Source organism: Rhineura floridana, chromosome 6 (genome assembly GCF_030035675.1).
Source record: "Rhineura floridana isolate rRhiFlo1 chromosome 6, rRhiFlo1.hap2, whole genome shotgun sequence".
Lineage (NCBI taxonomy): Eukaryota > Metazoa > Chordata > Lepidosauria > Squamata > Rhineuridae > Rhineura > Rhineura floridana.
Window position 1 is genome coordinate 50,538,273 of NC_084485.1, and position 23,208 is coordinate 50,561,480.

Below are 23,208 nucleotides of genomic sequence, written 5' to 3' on the forward strand. Positions count from 1 at the left end.
AACTGCAGTAGCAAGAAGAGAGATACCTCGATAGGTCCCACGATCTGTTCTATCACCCTTCTTAAAAAGAGTGATAATTATGGCATCCCTAAGGTCTTCTGGGATCTCCTCCCTCATCCAGATCTTTTCAATGAGCTTATGAAGTTGTTGTGTAAGTTCAGGCCCACCTTCTTTAAAGACTTCAGCAGAATCCCATCAGGTCCACTTGCTTTGTTATTCTTCATTTGTTTGATGGCTTTACTGACTTCATCCAGATTTGGGGATACTGCAAGCTTGTCTCTGGTTTGTTGTTGAGGAATTTGTGAGAAGACCTCACCAGCCATGATAGAGTTACAATTAAGGAGGTTGTGGTAATGCTCTTTCCAACGCAGTGCAATAGACATTTAATATGTACATTTGATATGTATATTAAATACATTTAATATGTATATTTAATATGTACATTTAATATGTAAATATAGTAATTTATGGATAAGTTTACTGATTTTATTTGTGTATTGTATGATGTCTTGATATGTTTTATGAAAGTGTGGATTATAACTATTGCAATATTAAATAAAGGGCATATCAAGTTTGTATAATTCTTTTAATATGTGAACAAGAATGTGGATGGTGCAGTCCTTCTGAACAGATACACTTGGATATCCAAAAGGTTTCTGACAAAGCCATTCACTAAAGCTTCTTGAGTAAACTTAGTCAGCATGGCATAACAAGAAGGTCATCTTCTGGATAAGATACAGAAAGCAAAGGAGGCACACTTTCTTTTCACAAAGATGGAGTGCAAGCTGTGACATCAATCCAAGAATGTGTATTGGGAGGACTGATGCTATTTAAATTATTAATCAATTATCTGGAGTCAAGGCTGAACCATGAGGGAGTTAAACTTGCAGGTGAAACTCAATTATCAGGATGGGGAAATCCAAAGCTGACTATGAAGATCCCCAGAAAGAGCTCTTCAGATTTGCTGAATGGAAAACAAATGGCAAATGAGATTTAGAAGGTTTTAAACTAAAGCCTTATTCATGGAGCATAAAGTATACAAATGGCTATTAGCCAGGGTAGTGAAGTGCCACTTCCATGTTCAATGAGAATTATATAGATGCTGGGAATATACAAGTGGGAGGGCTGTTACTTTCATATCCTGATTTTGGGCTTCTTGAAGGTATTTGTCTGGTTGCAGTATGCTGGGCCCTCAGTCTGATCCAGCATGACTCCCAGGGGCATCTCTCAAGCACCCTCTTACATGCCCAGAGGCACTTTATTCTTAACCTCATTTTGAAAGCAAAAATTGATTCCTTTTTCAGAGGTGTAGCATTCTGCACATACCGAGAGGCACTATGTCCTCCTCTTTGAAAAATATGGTAGAAAAGCACTGCAGTTCTTTGATACACTCAGACCATGATGTCAGATTTTTAAAAACAGTTGTTGGCACTTCTTGTAAGCTTGGGCAGCATGAACTGATCATATTTTGCCTAGCATTAACTGGTTTCCTCTCCTGTTTCACCTTCCTCTGCTCCAGCTCAGCCTTGATGTTAAATGATAGCCTAATATTTCATACTGCATAATGAATTAAATGTATATTTATGGAAGCTGGCACGGGCTAATATTTCAGAGCCCTCCTTCCTCTCCCAAGTACAGCTAGAAGTCATATCTCACAAGTAGAATAGAGAAAACCTGGAAAGTCCTTAACTCTATTAGCCCCTGGAAATAGAGCTTTTGATTTTTTTTATTTGGCTAGTAAATATACATAGGGCCCCTACCAGAATTACATAGTACTATTAAGAGACTTGCATCCCAATCCTATTCACTGGACTCTCAGGCCTGTACTCCCATTATTCCCTGTGGGCTTTCACATATCTCTCACTGTTTCCATCAGGCATGCCCGTCATTCGTTTTAGTACATCCCTAAAGCCCTGCAGCACGATATATGCGAGTTTACTTATAAGTAAGCCGCTTAACCTTAACAGAACTTCAACCAAACACACATAGGATTGGGCTGTTAAATATAAGCAGGTGGGTGTACATTGTTAGATGCTCCTGAGCATGAGCATCATCAGCACCCATTTCCAAAGGACAAGGATAATTTTGTGGCTTCTCGTGCGGCGGAGAGAAAGAGGAAGCCAGCCAACCAACCACTCAAACGCGTTGATTCTCAACACGCTTATAGTGGATGGAAATCCGTTTTTCTGACACCAGTTGGACTCCCTTCCCAAGCACCCACGTTTAGATTCGCCCGTGGCTTGTAACAAGACGTAAGAAATAGTCCGCATCACCAGTGCTGCTTTTTCCTTATCCGCATGGGGAGAGGCGGGGCCAGAAGCAGGCTTCCAGAGAGGGTGGGATACGTGAGGGGGCGGGGCATCGGCCCATAGAAATAGTGCTGAGAAATACTCAGGAGAGCACGTTAGAATGAAGGAGGGGGTGTGGCCACAAGCGAGAGGCCGGCTTAGAGGCGTGGCTTTTCGCGAGCCGAGAAGGGTGAGGCGGCGTGGAGGGCGGGGCCTTTCGGGCTCGGACGCTGTTGTAGCGGCTGCTATGTGAAGCTCTTGTCCGAAGCCGGTGAGTGGCGGTTGTTTCCGAGGGGGGTGAGATGGGACAGTGCCTTTGGGCTGGTTCCCCTGTACCCTCCGCCGCCGCCTGAGGACAACGTGCCCGGATGGAAGGGGAGCGGGCTAGGCGAGGCAAGGGAATCATTGTCTCGCTGAGGGGGGGTTATGTGACCGGGAATTATTTACGGAGGTGGGGGGAGAATAGGGTGGCTGCTCGGTGCCAGCCTTGTCTCGCCGTTGTTAGGTGCTGTGACTAGTCCGGGATGGAGGCGGCTCGGGAAAAGGGCGCTTCCGTGGCCTGAGAGGGCGAGGCGACCGCGTCGCTCGCTGTCCAGGCCTCTGTCTGCCCGTTCTTGCCGCAGCACGTCAGTCAGTCAGCCCCCTTCTCCTGCTATCCCTCCCGGCTGCGGGGAGCAAATGAGGCCGCGAGCAGATGCCCAATGTGGCTCGCGGACAGAGGTGCATACGTGCCACGCCGCCATCTCTTTTGCTTCTTGGGCAAAGCGCGGGGGATGCCGTGTGCCTTGGAAACCGGGGAGAGGTGGCTTCCTTGTGTAGTTCGGTGGTGATGCGAAATGAGGGTCCTTTGCAAGCCGCAGGCAGAAGCTCCAAGCCATTGGGGGAGAGTCTTTTGAGCCGAACAGTTTTTGCCTGACACTCTTCTTCCAAAGCGACATCGTTTCCAGGGTAGTGGTAGTAAAGGTGATGGGCGTAGATACGGTCGCTCAGGGGCAGCGATGCTTCAAATGCTAGGGGAAAAATATTTGTGGTAAGCTTGGCCTTGTCAGTTCTCCTGGTGTATTGATGCTGCTAACTGAGACAGAGAGGAACATGCGGGCCTTGGGCCATGCATGCTCCTGAATATGGCTTGTGGCTCTCATGGGGGGGGGGGAAGGAGGAAACAACCCATGCTGTTTTTTTTCTTTTTAAAAACCTTGCCTTCTGCTCCTGATAGAAAAATGGAATCTCTTAGCCTGAACTCCTTGGAGGTGTTAAATTCCATCTACTTTTGTGTGGCTCAGGCAGGGGTTGTATTCAACACTTGGAAATGGGGTTCTAATTATGTATTTGGCTTTCATTTAAAAAGTGTGAATCTTACTTATCAGCTAGAGCTGGATTCTTTCAGCTTTGTGGTCCAACTCTCTGATAGAGATTTGCAGTTAATATTTATTGTTTTGCAAACAGGGACTTCGTCTCTTTTCAGTTGGTGATTTGGGTGTTGTGCTATTGTGTAATTATTTTCTTCTTAGGTGGTGTATCATAGGTTTTCATGAAACCCAGCCAGTGTCACAGGGCTTATTAAAAGATGAATTATGTGCCTATTTTTGTATGTATGCTTATAAAATATGAACACTACACTATAGAGCAATTGTATACTATGGCAAAATGCAACTGCTGAAAAGAGAGGAATCCATTTCTAAAGGTGATGCAAAATGTCTCTCCCCCACCAGTACGTGTCCAGAAAATCTTAAAATCAAGCCTGAAATAAGAAGAAACAGATGGATGTGACAAATGGTTGAAAGAAACACAAGGGGACAGCATGATAGTACAGAACAAGAGAAACAGCTGTCATAACACACCAGCTGCTGAACCATTCTTGAGCGTTGTGTAAGCATCATGGGTGGTTTTATAACTATATGTATGTCTATACACAGAATAAGACAAAATAGGTGAATTCATCTATATTAGAATGTCTCAAATAAATGCCTGAATGAAACTAACCCACTTGCTTTTTCATATCAAGTAATAAATTTGTGTCCTACATAACATAAAAATGACAAGGTTTATTTATTTATTTTATTTTATTTATATACCGCCCTAAGCCCAAGGGCTCTCTGGGCGGTGTACATAATAATAAAACAATCAGAGAATGTATAAATACAATAATACAATAGAATCAAACAAAAATAATCAAAATAGCAGCAAAATACAACAATAAATATTAATAGTACACATTAAAATGCCTGGGAATATAAAAAGATTTTCACCTGGCGCCGAAAAGATTGCAGCATCTGTTGCCACACTTTTTAAAAAGTGCTAGGGGTGTTGTTTTCATCTGTGTGCCTAATACCTGCAAGCCATATGAGGTCTTTTTGTGATACCCATGTTCATCATTAGAGCCTAGTGTAAATGGATGAATAGGGTTAGCACAGGCGGCAGAGACAAATTGAATTGTTGCAGCAGTATCCTACACTGCTCAGTGTATTTCCTCTACTTCTAGGTTAGTGCTGTAGTCATGGGGAAGATCTTTTCTAGACAAGCTCTTAGCCTTCTGAAGTAAAGAAACCAATGGGTTGAGCCACTTACTTGTTAAACATCCCATTGGTAATATCTACAATAAAGTAAAAAGTATTTGACTGGCAGTGCTTACTTTTATTCTGAAAGTAGAATTGGGAAGGTCAATGAGAGGAGAAGAAACTCTAGCACTTGTCACCAGCCAGAAGCCCAAAAGCCACTGGTAGGTTGACCGTTTTTCCCTTCCAGGAAGAACATACAACAAGGAGAAGGCCATCCTAGTCTCATTCGTCAGACAGAGAATGAGCAACACAAGGGTCTTGCTTCCTATATCTTTTTCAAAAGAATACCACTCCAAAAGTCAGCTGCCTCATGCTTACAGAAGTGGGGGAGGGATGTTTTGGCCCTTGCAGTGATCAAATGACCAAGGGCCTCTTGGTCTACTACTATTGCACCATCTTAATCCCATCAAGAACACCAGCAGATTAGTCTAGCCCCAACTGCCTGTTGGCCCCTTGCTCTGTCATTGTTAAACCATTATATTTCATAGTTTACTTGTTTTCCTTGTGGGTTTGTTCTTTTAGATTGTGAACGTGAGGAGAGAAAAGGCCTGTGTCTTCAGTTGATTTACAGATTGTACCTATTTAACATAGGCTCTCTAGAAATAATAAATGGAAAAAGAATGAAATAAAGGTATTTCTTTAAGCAGAGCTGTGTATTCTTTGGGCTCCAAAATCCAGATATTACTCTTATACCTAAATAATCTCATGTATACTAAGAAAAATAAAATTGAATTTTGAGCTTTTGCTAAACTTTCCTTAAGACGTGATCCTAAACATGTTTCTTCATGAGGAAATAAGAGGGAGGTCCTGCCAGTTGTATGCACCCGCAATATTGTCCTTGCAGTTAAACGTGTTGCTCAAGTGTCCATGTTTCTATAGGCTTGCCAAAACTTTCTGCAAATCCAATCACCTGAGTTGTTCCATGTGGACCTCTCTTTCTGACCTGGGTATTAATTTGCTTTCCTTATTCTCAGTTTTCAGAGTAAATGGGAGGGTGTCCTTTTAAGATCTTGGGACCTTGTAGAACTTGGTTTCTGACAATGAGATGGGCATAGCTCAGTGGTAGACTCACATATTTTGTATGCAGAAGGTCCTAGAGTGCATCTCTGAGTAGGATTGGGAAAGACCTCTGCTTGAAACACTGAAGAGTTGCTATCAGTGTAGACAATAGTGAATTTGATGGACTATTGTTTTGATTTGCTATAAGGACGTTTCTTATGTTTCTGTAACTTGTGTCATACATATGAAGTTTAGGAGCAGCTGCTTAAACTGAGATCTAGCATATGGCACAATATGATTTAGATCAGAGGTAGCCAGTGTAGTGTCCTCTACGTTATGTTGGACCAAGTTCTCATCATCCCTGACCATTGCCCATGGTGGCTGACATCTGGAGAGCACCATGTTGACAACCTCTGGCTTAGATGCTGTTGTGCCATTCAAACTTTATTTTGTTTGCCTGCTATGAGAAAATGAGTTCATGGAACCTAGTGAATATATTTTGGATTCCAGCCTGAGGTCTGCTTCCTTGAAACTTAAATTCATTGGTCTAGATCCAAACCAAGTTGGTTGAATTATGGGAACTAAGTCATGACTAATTTGCCCCATTGATTTCAATAGAAACTTTTCAGTTCACTTAGTTTCTTGAGAAATTAAGCACAAAAGTGCATTGAAAAGACATAGTTCTTGGGAGGAGTTAATCTGTAATCTTTCGTCTGTGCTGCTATCATCTTGCTGGGTTTCTTAGGCTTTAGGATGGCTCTTTCAAGCTAGTTGTTAAAGGAGCCAAATGTTTGCATCAGGTTATGAAAGAACCACTCAGTCAAATAGCAACCAGATTACTATTTCTGAATGTGTAATCAATAGCATTTGCCTATGTACCACCTCAGCTGTCAAATAGACTGGGAATGGGGAATCTGTGATCCTCAAAATGTTGTTAGATTCTGCCTTTTATCTGCCTAGCCAGCATAACCTGTGGTCAGGATATGATCGGAGTTGTAGTCTAGCAACATCTGGACAGACAAAAGCTTCCCATCCCTATACAGAAATTTAAAAATGAGCAAAAAAGAAAACTTTCTCCCCCAGCCATGCAATATTTCAGTAATCTTTTCTTTGAATATATGGTCCTCTTCTCAGCACAGTGGAGCACATTTCCTGGCAGGCTTGCAATTAGAAGGAAGGTGGGCAAAGTTTTTTTTTTCCTGTAGCAAGGCTGTTATCCTGCAGCAAAACTTCTTTCCCTCTCCCTATCATGTGTGTACTTATCGTTCTAGTTTTGTAAGTATGTAAAGCCTATTGATTTCAGTAGTCTTTTCCACTGAGTCAATAGTGGTATATGGCTGGTTTAATTATTTTTTTCTTTTGGCTTTATCTGTTGATGTTTGGCTTTATTGACTTTTGTATGTTTACTTTTGTATATTTATTGATGTTTTGTATATTTACAAAAAGTTACGTTTTGTATATTTACTAAAAGTTACAACTTTTAGTATATTATATCATATTTCCATTGTTTCTAACATGTATGGGGAAGGAGGTTGCAGAACAACTAATCCCTCACTGTTGCCCTCTCTTCACAGCTTCTGGAATTTGACCTTGCTGTGTCTATACCCCTAATCAATCGCTATATTTATAAGGATTAGAAGCTTGCTTTTCTAAAATGTGAACTTGAAAGTTTTAAGATGCTGGAGTCTTTTCTCTGCACTACATTCTGTGCTTGCTTGGTGTAAGTATAGAATGGCTTATTGAATTGTTTCATGTTTAAATATAATCTTCAAGAGCATGAGTGTGAGACATTCTCCTCAAATCAAATGATTTTCCTACAGTCATACATGATGGGACAACAGCAGTCAAATGAGAACTTGTTGCCTGGCACGACTTTAGATGCTTCATAAATAGCAGCTAGGGCAGGGATTTCTGACAGTTGCTCATGGTGCACACTAAACATTCAGTATGAATACCTTGTCTCAAAGCACCCCTTTCTATGTTTCAATTGTTCCAGTGTAAACCAAAATCCCCCTCAACGCAACACTTAAAAAAAATTTCTCTAGTTCTCACGGTCTGATCGTATTTGAGCTGTCTTGGTGCTTCGTTATAGTGTTGGGAAGATCCTATTTGTCCTCATAGGCTTTTCATTCTGTCCTCATTTAAGTGGTTTAAGCAAGGCATTGCCATTGCATTTCTAACTCTTATAATGGATGTACAGTTATGCTGATGCTGAATATGTTGTCACCATTTGATTTCCCCAGTGTGTTGTGTTTTCTTTAGTACCATCTTTAGTGAGCAGTTCCCACCTTTCTCTTCTAATTCTCTCTGATAGGGAGTGTTAATGAAGCATTGAGTCACATATGCACTGCTCTGCAGCTGTGTTTATGCTAGATTTCCCTCCCCTCCTATTTGAAGCTTCTCACTGATGCTATTTCAGTTTGGAGAACATAAGTACTGTGTCTGCTGATTATGGTGTTGACTCTGGCCTGGCTCTGAGACAACGCTGTTTGCCTTGACACTTTAAGGAGCACCATTTCCTCACCAGCCTACCTTAAGATCTTCAGTTTAGGGCTTTTCCACATGCCATCCTTAGTCATTTGCTGTGTACAGTAGGACCCCGCTTTATGGTGCTTTGCTTTACAGCGATTCGCTAATGCTGCGGCTTTCAATTAGGGAAAGTCCCTGCATTAAGGTGCTTGTTCTGTTTTTACGGTGTTTTTTTTCCGCCGCGTGCCATTTTGACATCATTTTCGCGTGACTTGTCCCATTATTGTCAATGGGTTTTGCTTTACGGCTGGAGTCCGGAATGGAACCCGCCGTATGAGCGGGGCCCTACTGTATTTACAAACAAGAGAGTTTTTCCTGTGGTGGTGTCCCAACTTTGGAACATATTCCCCAAAGAGATATGACTCGACCATCATTACACTTTTTTGTGTACAGATATAAACAGAAATCTGTGTAATCTCTGAACAGATATAATTGTGCAGTGTAAACGACGTGGGATACATGACCAAAGATTTTAGATTGTACTAGCTTGTATAAAAGCTATATTTAGTTGCAAATCAGTGGGTTATATTCAAATAGCAATAGCAGACCCATTAAAATTAATGATCATGGCTAACTTAGGTCCATTGATTTCAATAGGTCTTCTCTAAGTAAAAGTTAGCTAAGTACAACCCAATATGTTTTGTTATACTGAGCAGTTACTATGCATACTTATTCAGGAAACATTTGAATTTCAAAATAGGATACTTGATTTAAATTGATTCATTCACTCAATTCCAGATGCCCTCCCCCACATATCTGTGGGGGGGTATTCTATAAATTATAATAGTAATTCTTTTGATAATAGTAAGAGGGTTTGTATTTCCTGATCCGTCGAAACAATAAGCTGTTGAGGTGATTTAAACGGGATTGGAGGACTAATTTCTATAGTTTAAATAATCTTTACATAGAAGCTGAAAAGTTGCATTATTCCCATGTGTTTGTGATCTGTAACATTTTGAGGTCTTGCACAGGGCTTTTGTGAATTGTAGATTAATGGTGTTATGGTAATAGGAAAGACTATAAGGCAAGTATAGAGGGTGGTGAGATTACACTTAGTGGGGGCTAGGGTCATAAAAGTCCAGGCCCCCAAAGGATGTGTGGCAGTAAAGCTGAACAAATATTGTGCCTGAAGGCTTACCAGTTCAATCATGAAATATTGCATTGCAGAAGAACTGCTTTGAAGTTCTAGATATTATTTGCTTAATAACAGTTGCTGCCTTTAACATCACTGAGCCCTGAATTAGTTGTTGCTGAGGTGCAAATGATTATGATCTAATTATGTCTATGAGCAGACAGATAGTCCTGACCTGCAGTATGTTTGATCTCTATATAATCTAGGATAAAGAATTGATTTAAGATCAATCTAGGGCACTTATACATTCAACAAAAGATATGGAAACTGTTATGAAATCTTTCTTATATTAAGCACCTTTTATCTTTTAAATCAGTTTTTTTATTATATCTTTGTTAAACAGATATATTGTCTTTTTGGATGCAAAAGGCTCGTCTATTAATTTTCATTCCTATTACAGATTTGGCCTCTAGCTGGAAGATAAGAACAAGATAGAAGATAAAGGGGGAGGGGGAGGTAGAAAGGATGAGATGCAGCAAGTTTTTGTGTCATCTGGACAAGGAGTCAGATGTCAAGCTGCAACAGTTGTTGGGTTTGGGCAATATTCAGACCACTCCAGAAAAGCATCCCATAGATACTCATTGCACTCGTAACTATGGCAGCACATCTAATCCAAGCCACATATATTTTATTTAGGGCCCATTGGGCTGGAATGTAACTAGGCACTAACAAAAAATCATACATGTGAAGCTGATTCTTTGACATCTTTCTAAAACTAACAAATCATCTCACAGCACCAGTACAAATGTGTAATAGTAGCATTTAATTGTCCAGATCTCCAACAAGCAGAACAATCAAAATAATTTAATTTCTCCAGTACAGAAAGAGATAAATGAACTAGTGCTATATTTGAGGTTGAGCATGGAGAGAGCTACTGAATTCAAAGCCTGCTTTCTCTGTATTGGGAATATAATGTGCCATGTAACCCATGCTAGGCATACTGAACCCAGAGAAGATTCTGTACAGTAGGGCCCACTCATACAGCAGGTTACGTTCTGGACCCCCGCTGAAAAGTGAAAACCACTGAAAAGTGGAACTTATTGAATAGAATGGTGTGTGACGCCCAAAAACCACCGTAAAAGCGGAACAAGTGCCGTATGAGTGGGGCTTTAGTCTAATTGAGACCACTGCATTAGCGAAGTACCGTAAAGCGAAGCTGTACTGTACCATGTAAGCAGTAAATACATTCTACAATGTCTTATATTGTGCTCTCTTACAACTTAACCTCAGTATTCTCAAACTTTCACTCAGGGAAACACAAACTCTTGACACTATGGGCTGCCTAACTACACCTTTTTTCCCTATATCAGAGATTGCCTATAATTCTCCAGATGTTGCTGAACTACAGTTCCTATCAGCCCCAGCCAGCATGGCCAATAATAAGAGATGATGGGAGTAGTAGTTCAGCAACATCTGGAGGGCCATAGGTTTGCCACCTGTGCCCTGTATGCTTTCATTTGGGTTGGAGAAACTGAAAGACATTAGCAGTGGCATGTTGTATATGGGGAGAGTACAAGATTGATAGATGAAAGATGTGGAGAGAGATACAAGACTAGCAGAAGATTGGAATTGGGGCAGGTGTCTGTATAATTATGAGGCAATACAGGTAATTAAGAGGAAGGAGGAAGTGAAAGCAAAAACAAAATTGGGCTTTGCAGTAGTTAATTCAGTTTAAAATGAATTAAATCATTAGAATTTTACAAGCAGAGTACACCTGCAAGTCTGAAGTTCTGATAATGCTTAGTTATATTGTTTTCCTTCTAGTTAAACATTCACAAAATTCAGTTCTAGGACTTCGGGGAAGGGTGACTTCGCTTGTGCCTGCTTTTGAGACGCGCTCCCGCCTCAAAAGAAGCTTATTCAGATATAAATCAGTCAGAACATTTTTTTTTTGACTGATGAAATTTCTCCCGGGCAGGGAGAAACGTAGAGATCAACCTCAAAAGCCTGTTTTTGTTGGGAGGACTGGATTTCATTAATTTATGAGAAAAGGTCCAGCCAGCAATGCCGGACGGACTTCCGAACAAGCTCTATCTGATTAATGCGATACGTTTATCTTTTCTTCAAAGAGAAAACGGACTAACAGGCAAGCACCCTTCTTTCTATTATTTTTTTTACTTGGTTTAAATTGTTGCAGCAAAAAGAGATTTGTCAAATGAATCAGCTTTAAAGAACTTCTGGGTGAGCTATAACTCTTCTGTTATTCACGAAATTAACAGCTTATCTCTGTTTCTATTGCAAAAAGCTGTCCTGGAAGTGCATTCTAAAGATATAAACAGAAGAGGGATTTCTATTCCGAGGAACATTATATTGTCTGGGACTATTCTCTTTTTGGTCTATTTTATTTTGACGAATCTGCTTCTTCACAACGCCACTAACTGTTTTGATGCTGGGAACTAAATTTGTTTTGTGTTCTTGAACATAGAGAGATAAGGCAGGCTGCTCTGTTTATACTGTGATGTCATCAAGCCTGGAATATTAACCCAATTGTTGCTGAAATAAGAAGTGGTTCTTCTTTATTTTTGTTTTGTTTTGTTTTCGTGGTTTTAAAAATGGCAATCAAGAAAGTGTCTGAGAATCTGGAAGTAATTATGTTTCAGAAAATAATGGATGAGATTGAGACAACGAAACAAACCCTGCGACAGGGCAGTAAGGAGCTGAAAATTGAACTGAGCAAAATGACGCAGGAGCTTAAAGAAATAGGGGATCCTGTGAGAGAGGAGAATGAGATCAGAGATGAGAAAAGAAAAAATAAAGGGAAGATACAAGCCCTGGAGATTGGAACAAATGTGGAATTGGAAAAAGATCTGGAGTTTATGGATATTAGAAATAAAATCTACTGTTTGGAATTTAACGTTATCTCTGAAGAAATTAATGAAGATATTAGAGATAAAGTTATCAATGGCTTGGATAATCTTCTGGACTGGAATGACGTGATGGAGCTTGATATAGATAAAATCTATGGAATTAACTGCAGCCATGTGACAATGGAAAAACTCTCAAGAGATGAGCCAGTGCATTTTGTAAAAAAGAAGAACACAGATATGACTTTACAACAATATTTCAGCAACTTATTCAGAATTGATGGCAAGAAAATATTTGGGATAGAGGAAATTCCTATCAGACTCTTATTATATGACTATGGCTATGACAGCAAGATTATTATGGAATACTGATAATGGAAGATTGGACACTGAAATTACTGGACTTAACAGGACTATTGAAGATGGAAGATGGAATTAATATGGATAATGGAATAATGGCTATTGAAATTATTGGACCTAACAGATTTTGATGAGATGGATTAATCGATATGTTTATTTGGACTATGGTTATGACAATAAGATTATTATAATTATTAACGAGATGGATTAATCGACATGTTTATTTGGAGAAAAATTGATAGATATATTTCTTAAAGAATTGAAACCTCTCTTTGACTTTTTGTGGAAAGAATAAAGTAATGTTTATGAGATTTGATGATTAATTAAGATAACTACTGGAGGAAAGTGATTTTATAATATAAATAAGAGACAGGATTGTTATATATTGTAGACCTACAACTGATTTCATCTGCGACAAATGGGAAGTCAACATTTTATTTTTTTGTTTAATCATTTTTGTTTTGTTTTGTTTTTTGTGAATGTTTTATGATTTTGTTTTCTATGTTTTATGAAAATGTGAATAAAAATTATTGTAAAAAACAAAAAAAAACAAAATTCAGTTCTATACGTTAGAATCATAGAACAATAGAGTTGGAAGGAGTCTATAAGGCTATTGTGTCCAACCTCCTGCTTAGTGCAGGACTCCAACTTGTAGCATACCTGACAGATGGTTGTTCAGCTGCCTCTTGAATGCCCCCAGTGTTGGAGAGGCCGCCACCTCCCTTGGTAATTGGTTCCATTTTTGTACTTGAACAGTTATGAAGTTTTCAATTGAAATGTGGCTTCCTGTAACTTGAGCCCATGATGATGATGATGATGAAATTTTATTTATACTCCCCCTTTTGGCCAAAGGCCCTCAAGGTGGCTTACAAAGAAAAATAAACACAGGTATAAAAATACAATAAAAGCAATACAATTTACAAAAATTAAATTAAATAACAAATAACATTATAATAACAAATAAAATTAAATAACAAATAACATTATCATTATTGGCACTGCCAAGAAAGAGGAGGTGGTGTTAGCGGGGGCGGTAGCTCCCGAGAGGCAGAAGCGCAATAAGCATTTGTTACAGCAAAGCTGTGCAAGAAGAGTTTGTCCTTTCCTAAGGTGATCAGATGCTTCCGTTTCAAAGGAAAACAACTTGGCCTCTCAGCTAGCATACAGTACAAATCAAACTTTCTTAATACCTCTGCTTTTCCCGTTCTGACATGTACTAAAGTTCCAGTATGCACTTGAATTCCTCCTGCAAAATAGTGACAGTCGGCACATACCCACGGTGGTGGAGGTTGTTATGGTGATGCAGCTCTTTTGGACCCTGCTCATGGTGATTCTTCTTGGGCACTGGTGGTCTTTCTGTCCCCAACGGCAATGTAAAGCCTCGCGCTTGTGGAGCCAGCTTTCTTTCACTGTTGCGACTTCATTCATAATGACAGAGGGGCCCTTGAGCTAGCAATGGAAGCCAGACATTTGCCTGCAACACTGCACAGAAAGTAGTTCTTCTCCCCGTGTTCTGTTTCTCAGCTGTTCATGCCTGGAAGGTTGCAAGCGGAGCGGCTGGCCGGAGCCAATGCCTACACGGGCTGCTGCTGCTATTGCTGCTGCTTGGAGGCACCGCTGCCGCCTCCTCACTGGTCTCACAGGGAAACCCATTGAGCTCCCATCTGCCTCTGCTATGAATGGAGACATGGTGGGAGGAGGTGGAGGGGTTCCCAGCAGCAACTCCAGCCGCCTCGGCACTCATCCTCTACGCTTCCTTTGGAGCAGAGGAGTGGGACCAGACCGGCTTTGAGAGCTGGCTGTGCTACTACTGTTGCTGCTGCTCCCCGTTTGTTTTAACAAAGACTCTGGAAGATTGAGTTACGTTCCCCATTTGCCTTACTAGCTTGTCTTCCTCTTCTCCGTGTCCTGAACTCTGGGATGATTGAGAAGAGATCCTGGCCCTCTTCTGTGTGGCAACCTTTCAAGTACTTGAAGAGTGGTATCATATCCCCCCTATGTCTCGTCAACCCTAAACATGTCCAGTTTTCATTGTCTCATAGGGCTTTGCTTCCATGCCCCTAAATCATCCTTGTTGCCCTCCTCTGAATCTGTTCCAGTTTGTCTGCATCCTTCTTTAAAGTGCAGTGTCCAGAATTGGATGCAGTACTCAAGATGAGGCCTAACCAGTGCCCAATAGAGGGGAACTAGTACTTCACGTGATTTGGAAACTATACTTCTGTTGGTGCAGTCTAAAATAGCATTTGCCTTTTTTTTTAGCCACATCACACTGTTTGCTCATACAGTAGAGCCCGGCTTCTCAGCGCCCTGCTTTTTGGCATTCCGCTAATATGGCGCCACCGGGGCGATCAGCTGGAGGGGGGGCTGGAGCTCCCCACACTCCAGCTGATTGTGCCGGAGGAGGGGAAGATCAGCTGTAGCATGCTACAGCTGATCTTCTCTTCTGGCGCAATCCGCTCGAGATGATCGTGCCCGAGGAGGGGAAGATCTGACCTTCTCCTCCTCTGGTGCGATCAGCAGGTTAGGTTCCAGACCCCCGCGCTACAGCTGATCCGCTTTTTGGCGGCTTTCACTTTCCGATGGGGGTCCGGAACCTAACCTGCTGTATGAGTGGGGCCCTACTGTATTCAGTTTGTGATGGTGGTGGAAAATTGGGTAGCCCCGTTTTGCTTCCAAACTGAAAGGCTTGGGTTAGCCCAATTTCTGTATTAGAGATATTTCATTTAAGATGGGCACACCAAATAATCTCAGCTTCGTTCCAATGGTCTTGTGAGTTATGATTGAAAGAGTTTGATATGTTTTGCTGGAGAAGAGAAGGTTAAGAGGAGACAAATGTTTTCAAATATATGAAGGGCTGTCATGCAAAAGATGGGATAGATTTGTTTTCTTGGCAGGACTGGAACTATTGAGTGGAAATGGCAAGAAATTAGATTTCAGCTAAACGTTAGGGGGGAAAACACTTCCTCAGTACAAGAGCTCTTTGACAGTGGCACAGCCCATCTCAGGATGTGGTGGGCTCTTCTTAGCTGGAAGCATTTAAGGAAGTTGGGTGGATATTTGTCAGGGATGCTGTAATTTTATCCTGCGTTAAGCAGGGGGTTGAACTAGAGGATCTCTAAGGTCCCTTCCAACTCTAAAACAATGTTTTAGATTTGACCAAAATAGATTTGACCAAAGGGAGATGGGTCTTGTATTTAGTGCAACTTTCAAACTCCCCTCCCCACTGCAATAGCAAATATGTACTAATTCTGTTCAAAATATCGAATAGCCTGCAATTTCCCAGGTGCTTTCATATGTCCTAATAAATGTCCACACTTGAGATCTCTCCTTGTTGGAGTATTATGCCAATTTTGGAATCTACATTCTCTCCTAAAACTTACCCATGAGTTCTCTCCAAATTCTGTTCCTACTTGAATTGTGTCCAGTATTTTTGTTAATGTTCTCTATGACCTTTTGCCTATGGCATACTACCTTGAACATACCCGATCTCGTCTGATCTCGGAAGCTAAGCAGGGTCAGGCCTGGTTAGTACTTGGATGGGAGACTGCCTGGGAATACCGGGTACCATAGGCTTAGAGGAAGGCAATGTTAAACCACCTCAGGATACCTCTTACCATGAAAACCCTATGAATATATCCAAAAAAGATTCATAGGGTTGCCATAAGTCGTAATTGACTTGAGGGCATATAACAACAGTAACATGACATTTTGCAGCCTTTGCCCCTTGGCTTCCCTTACCCCTTTCAAGTTCTTTGACGTAGCTATTTCTAATGTATATCCTGGGGGACATCAGCATTTTGGTTTCAGAAGGGGTTGGAGATCCTTTGGAGGCAAATCCGTTCACTTTTTCTTTCATGCATCACAGTCCTAGGTTTGGGACTGAGGCCAGCCAAATTGTAAGTGGAAGCAAAATAGAATCTGCTGATACTTGAATTTAACCTAAATGTGGTATAAAAATCTGTGGAATCTGGCAATCATGGAGAAATCAACTCATGATTTACAGGTATCTAGAGGAAAAGAGGCTCGTATTCTACTGATACTGAGATCTGTACATCTTTACCTGCTTCTGTGTGAGACATATGGATGGCATCATGTGTTTCCTTTTCCTTTAGTCCTACTAGTGTAACACCAGCAACGGTCTTGTTTATGCTTCTGTTCTAGTTCATTATATGAGCTTAATTGTGATTAACCAAACAGAGGTTTTTATTGTATTAACAAAACGTTTCAGCTTCCACCTTCATCAGCTGCTAACATACAAATGCTGTTTGTTACCAAGGTGGCAGTTATAGAGCTTTGACTGCTCAGAGGGGCTTCATTTGCAGAAGCTAAGTAGTGGTCGTACTGTCCTCCAGGTTCAGGCCATATGGTGCCAATGTGTCCAGAGAGTAAATCCAAAAATTCTCCCTTTTAGTCAGTGCTGCTGGATCTGCTGGCATCTCTCTCGCTGTAATGGAAAAGTCCAACAGGCTGTGACCCTCGATGTTAAAATGTTTGCAACTGGTTGCTCCACTTTTTTTGTCAAAATTGCTAACTTGTGGTTCCTGCAGTGCGTGCGTAGGTCAGTTGTGGTCTTTCCTACGTATTGGATATTACATCCTGGTCTTTTGCACTTGATGATGTAAACTATATTGCAGGACCTGCAGGTGATGTTCTGTTTGATGTAATATGTCCTGCCCGTCCTAAAAAATAGTGGGTTCTGTTTGTTGCTTTCAGAACTATCTTATCTGTATATATGTATGTATATATATTGCTGGGAGGAAGGGCAGGATATAAATCAAATAAATCAAATCAAATAATATATCAAATTATTTGATTATGTATATATATATAAAAATTAACCTAAATGGTGCATATTTTTAGGTATTTGTAGCCTTGATTTCTGCTTCCTAGATAATCATTTTGAGGATTGTCCTAACTGTACAGCATTGTATTAATGAATCATGAGGTTAATCATATTAATTGTATTAACGAATCCTGATCAAAATGTAAGTTTTTCTTCATAACTGCAAAAACATGTTCCCTTCAACTTGAGAATCCTGTGCACCATTGGTAAATTCAGTGTCCTCCCCCAAATTGGATATAGTTACCAGGAGGGTCTTCTTTGTGGTCTTTTACTACTTTCTATACTTCTTTTCACCAGCTCTTTATAGCAATGGTTTTAAGCTTAAACATATTATTTATATAAGTCATTTATATCTTGCTCTTCTTTCCTCAGGAGATCAAAGCAGCATACAATAAACCATAGAACAACATGAAACAGCCAGTGACAAAACTCATGGCTATGATATCTTTTTATTGTGGTGCTTTTCTTGAACCCTAACTCCCTTAGCTTGACAGGTAACAATTTCTTCTCTAGGTCAGTTCATACAATATCATTCCATTTCTTCTGTTTAATTTTTACAGAATCCTCACCCATGCATTGCACTATCCAACTATCCAACAGGCTATCCAACCCTAGGGATTTTTCAGGCTGTTAGTTAAAAAACATTAGCTGAATACAATTACAGAGAAGTGTTTCATACCCTAACTAGATTTATATCTACATTTTCAGCTAAAGTAAGGAAGGATACTTTTTTCTTACACCATTCGTATAATAGAAAAGGCAACATCTTTAGAATGTGTTTCTCTGTATTTTTTGTGTAAGATTTGCAACCAAGAAGTAGTTAGATTTGTAATGGTATTATTAGTATCTGAAATTAGCAGTGAAGGCTTCTAGGACATGCCTTCACCAGTACTTCTCAAGTAAAAAAAAATCAAACCCATGAAGGTGACAGTGGGTGGAAGTCTTTGGCATTGGGACTGATGGGAAGAGGGAATTTGGCACACTTCACTGGGATTAAATTGTTCTTAAAACCAAGTATTCTTTCAAACAGGTGAATAGTAAGGGTTGGCTGCACCCCCACTTCAAATGCATCTCCAATACTGGAAGAGTTAATGTTTAAGTCCTGAACTGCCTCAGATTCCAGTTAGTGTCAAATCTGTCAACACTGAAAACTGATGAGTGTGAAATCTGCTAGCAAGTAGAGATTCTCTAGAAACCTAGACCTAGATTTGGGCATTGTTCAGCTACCCCAGAATAATTTTGGTAGGTAGAGCAGCCATTCATGACAAGGGAACAAGACTGATGGTGATAGTATATAGCTTACTTTCTAAACAAGTAACTTCCTGTCTTCGGGATCTTGAAGAATTCCTAGTACATTGCAGTCATATGAAGTGTTAATTGCTATTTGTATGGATTTGTTATAATGTTATTTTTTATGGATTTGATCATAAACTATCTTGGGTCCTTATTTTCATTTTAAAATATTTTTATTTTGCTTATTGCCTCAGTTCTTTTTTCCAGAGTCTTGACTTCTATTTCTGCATTTGCTAGGCTGATTAACAGAGTGCTCCAATTGTGTAGAGCCCATACAGAGTGTGGAGTGGGATTGTACTAGCTAGCCCTGACCACCAGGGCTGTCTGACATTCAAACATTAAAGGTAATGTTGGACTAGGACCTATGCGCGTAGTCCAATATATCATTACTGAAACACACATTGATTTTGAGGGGTAACAATCATGTGAATTGGGTCTGTGAGCACTGGACTCTGTTACTATTTCAAGTCAAATGGGTGTACATCATGTGGGCTCAGATGCCTGTGGGTATTGTTCTATTTTTTTTTTTTACAATAATTTTTATTCAAATTTTCATAAAACAGAGAAAACAAAATCATAAAACATTCAAAGACAAAAAACAAAACAAAACAAAAATGATTAAACAAAAAAATAAAATAAAATAAAATGTTGACTTCCCATTTGTCACATATCAAATCAGTTATAGGTCTACAATATATAACAATCCTGTCTCTTAAATCATATTATAAAATCACTTTCCTCCAGTAGTTATCTTAATTAATCATCAAATCTCATAAACATTACTTTATTCTTTCCACAAAAAGTCAAAGAGAGGTTTCAATTCTTTAAGAAATATATCTATCAATTTTTCTCCAAATAAACATGTCAATTAATCCATCTCGTTAATAATTATAATAATCTTATTGTCATAACCATAGTCCAAATAAACATTTCGATTAATCCATCTCATCAGAATCTGTTAGGTCCAATAATTTCAATAGCCATTATTCCATTATCCCTATTAGTTCCATCTTCCATCTTCAATAGTCCTGTTAAGTCCAGTAATTTCAGTGTCCAATCTTCCATTATCAGTATTCCATAATAATCTTGCTGTTGTAGCCATAGTCGTATAATAAGAGTCTGATGGGAATTTCCTCTATCCCAAATATTTTCTTGCCATCCATTCTGAATAAGTTGCTGAAATACTGTTGTAAAGTCATATCTGTGTTCTTCTTTTTTACAAAATGCACTGGCTCATCTCTTAAGAGTTTTTCCATTGTCACATGGCTGCAGTTAATTCCATAGATTTTCTCTATATCAAGCTCCATCACATCATTCCAGTCCAGAAGATTATCCAAGCCATTGATAACTTTATCTCTAATATCTTCATTAATTTCTTCAGAGATAACGTTAAATTCCAAACAGTAGATTTTATTTCTAAAATCCATAAACTCCAGATCTTTTTCCAATTCCACATTTGTTCCAATCTCCAGGGCTTGTATCTTCCCTTTATTTTTTCTTTTCTCATCTCTGATCTCATTCTCCTCTCTCACAGGGTCCCCTATTTCTTTAAGCTCCTGCGTCATTTTGCTCAGTTCAATTTTCAGCTCCTTACTACCCTGTCGCAGGGTTTGTTTCGTTATCTCAATCTCATCCATTATTTTCTGAAACATAATTACTTCCAGATTCTCAGCCACTTTCTTGATTGCCATTTTTAAAACCACGAAAACAAAGCAAAACAAAAATAAAGAAGAACCACTTCTTATTTCAGCAACAATTGGGTTAATATTCCAGGCTTGATGACATCACAGTATAAACAGAGCAACCTGCCTTATCTCTCTTGTGCAAGAATGCAAAACAAATTTAGTTCCCAGCATCAAAACAGTTAGTGGCGTCGTGAAGAAGCAGATTCGTCAAAATAAAATAGACCAAAAAAAGAATAGTCCCAGACAATATAATATTCCTCGGAATAGAAATCAGGAATAGAAATCCCTCTTCTGTTTATTATCTTTAGAATGCACTTCCAGGACAGCTTTTTGCGACAGAAACAGAGATAAGCTGTTAATTTCGTGAATAACAGAGAAGAGCTATATCTCACCCAGAAGTTGTCCAAAGCCGATCAATCTGACAAATCTCCTTTTGCTGCAACAATTTAAACCAAGTAAAAAAAATAATAGAAAGAAGGGTGCTTGCCTGTTAGTCCGTTCTCTCTTTGAAGAAAAGATAAACGTATCGCTTAAGCAGATAGAGCTTGTTAGAAAGTCCATCCGGCATTGTTGGCTGGACCTTATCTCATAAATTAATGAAATCCAGTCCTCCCAACAAAAACAGGCTTTGAGGTTGATCTCTACGTTTCTCCCTGCCCGGGAGAAATTTCATCAGTCAAAAAAAAAAAATGTTCTGACTGATTTATATCTGAATAAGCTTCTTTTGAGGCGGGAGCCCGTCCCAAAAGCAGGCACAAGCGAAGTCACCCTTCCCGGAAGTCTCGTGGGTATTGTTCTATTATGTGTGTGAGAGTTTGACACAATCTTATATGAATCAGCTTTTAGGCTTCAGATGGAAACAAATCATTTTCAAGCCAGTTTTGAATTACCTAATTAGCCATCAGATTTTTGAAATTCATTGCATAAGAATTTCAGTTTGGGGAAAATCTTTTGAATCTCTAGGTTCCAGCAATATGTTAAGCATTTTTGTGGTCAGATGCCTAGAATATTTCTAGTCCTGCATATTTTTATTATATATCTTTTATTGTTTTGTGTGTGAGAGAAGAAATTGTGTTTCCAAACAATTCATATTATTGTTCTGCATATGTCCATGCATGTGATCAAAAGACTGTGTTGTTAATCGATACCTTGATTGGAAGAGCCCACTGAGCACCCTCCTTGTTTTCTGCTTGCTCTTCCAAAGAGTTGCCTGCGTTGAGAGAATGTGTTCTGTTCCTATCTCACTATTAAAAAAAGGAAATGATTGCATATACATTAGAGAGAAATCTATGGTTCACAAATACTTAATGTCTTATTCGCACAGTTAAACCTTGGTCTGTCAAATTGATTGTAGGGTACATTAAACTTTCAAAATTATAACAGATTCTTCAGCAGCAGTTTTGTTTGTGATAGAGGGTTCCAGAATCAGTAGTGTTGCATGTTTTTGAGCATCTTATTAAATAATAATTAGGCTGAACATTGTGGATGTGAAGCTGCATTTTTCCTTGTGCCATGACTTAATTTGTTACAAATTACTTTATATTCTTTGATTTTCACTAATGTCATATTTCTCTCAGACACACATGGCGGAAAATGCTGCATTTTCTATCCGGGGCAGGTGTCTTTTAATTCAACACATTACTGGTTTCACCCAGAGGACCTGGGATGAAAAGTTAAATTTCTTAGGTGCCCTACAAGGTACATACTTTCTCATTTATTATGTTAAAGCAAAAATGTTTATTCAAATGTGGAAGGTGACCTAGAAACATTTTTTTTTTGTTTAAAACTATGACTTTTCTGTTAGATATTAGTCAAATAATCCAGGAATGTTTCTCCCAAGTTTTAGCTGTTCAGATACAATGCTATAGAATGTCCAGTGTTGCCATTTCCAGTGTGACTACAGATTGAGAGTGTAGTCATGGACGGATTGTCACTGAGGTAGCACAGGCACATTGCTCCACAAGAGAGGTCTGATGCTCTGGGGATCAGCCATCCTTCCAAACATTAAATGATTTCAGCAGGGTTTTTTAGGAAGAGAGGCCCATACCAAATTGACTTCAGCTTTTGAGTTGGTAAGATTTTAGCTCACACAAGGAGGAACTCTGCTTTTCTTTGAAGGAAGCTGCTTCATTCTACTGACATACCTAGTGCAGATGTAATGACAGCTCCTTGCACTGTGTGGAAATCAGTAGCCAGCGTTAGGAATGCATGCTCCCTCATCTGCCCCCTCTCCAGTGTGAGTGCATCTCTTTCTTTGTCTTCAATCACTGTTTAGTGCAGTAGTTATTGAAGTTTTCCTTCTTTAAATAACCCTTACCACATTTATATATCTGAGAAGCTTTGCTTGTTTGCTATGAAACCCCTATGTATTGCAGAATATTATAGAAAAATTCTAGGGGTCACACTTGATGCAGAGCATTAGCCAGGATTCTGCATGCCTACATGAATAATGTGACATAGAACACATCTTAATAGTCCTGTGGTTTTGTATTGCAGAAGGATATTAGTAAATGAGGACAAGGTAAAATAGGGAAGCTTTTCTATTATTGAGATACTCAATGAAGAATCCTGAGAAGTTAAATACAGTTTGAAAACCACTGATTTATTTTATCTTAACCCCCCTTTTGAGCTTTTAATACATTTTCAATGCAGTTTAGGGTTGCTAACTTACTGTGATGCCTGTCTGAAAGAGAGTCAGAATTTAGGATATCATGTGG

At 39.5% G+C, this 23,208-nt stretch overlaps 1 protein-coding gene and 1 non-coding gene across 10 annotated transcripts in view; both read left to right on the top strand.

Moving 5' to 3' along the window:
- The first annotated feature begins 2,421 nt into the window (after positions 1 to 2,421).
- Positions 2,422 to 23,208, top strand: part of PPFIA4 (PTPRF interacting protein alpha 4) — a 175,864-nt gene continuing 155,077 nt past the window's right edge. For 7 of the 9 annotated variants that reach the window (XR_009763446.1, XM_061631803.1, XM_061631808.1 and 4 more), the window contains exons 1-2: positions 2,422 to 2,559; positions 4,001 to 4,157. The gene's annotated coding sequence lies outside the window, so the exon portion shown is untranslated. The remainder of the gene's footprint in view (positions 2,560 to 4,000; positions 4,158 to 23,208) is intronic. The other 2 variants (XM_061631805.1, XM_061631806.1) reach the window with 1 other exon arrangement.
- LOC133388180 (5S ribosomal RNA) lies at positions 16,126 to 16,243 on the top strand. Its single transcript, XR_009763673.1, has one exon. It is a non-coding gene; the product is annotated as a 5S ribosomal RNA (ribosomal RNA).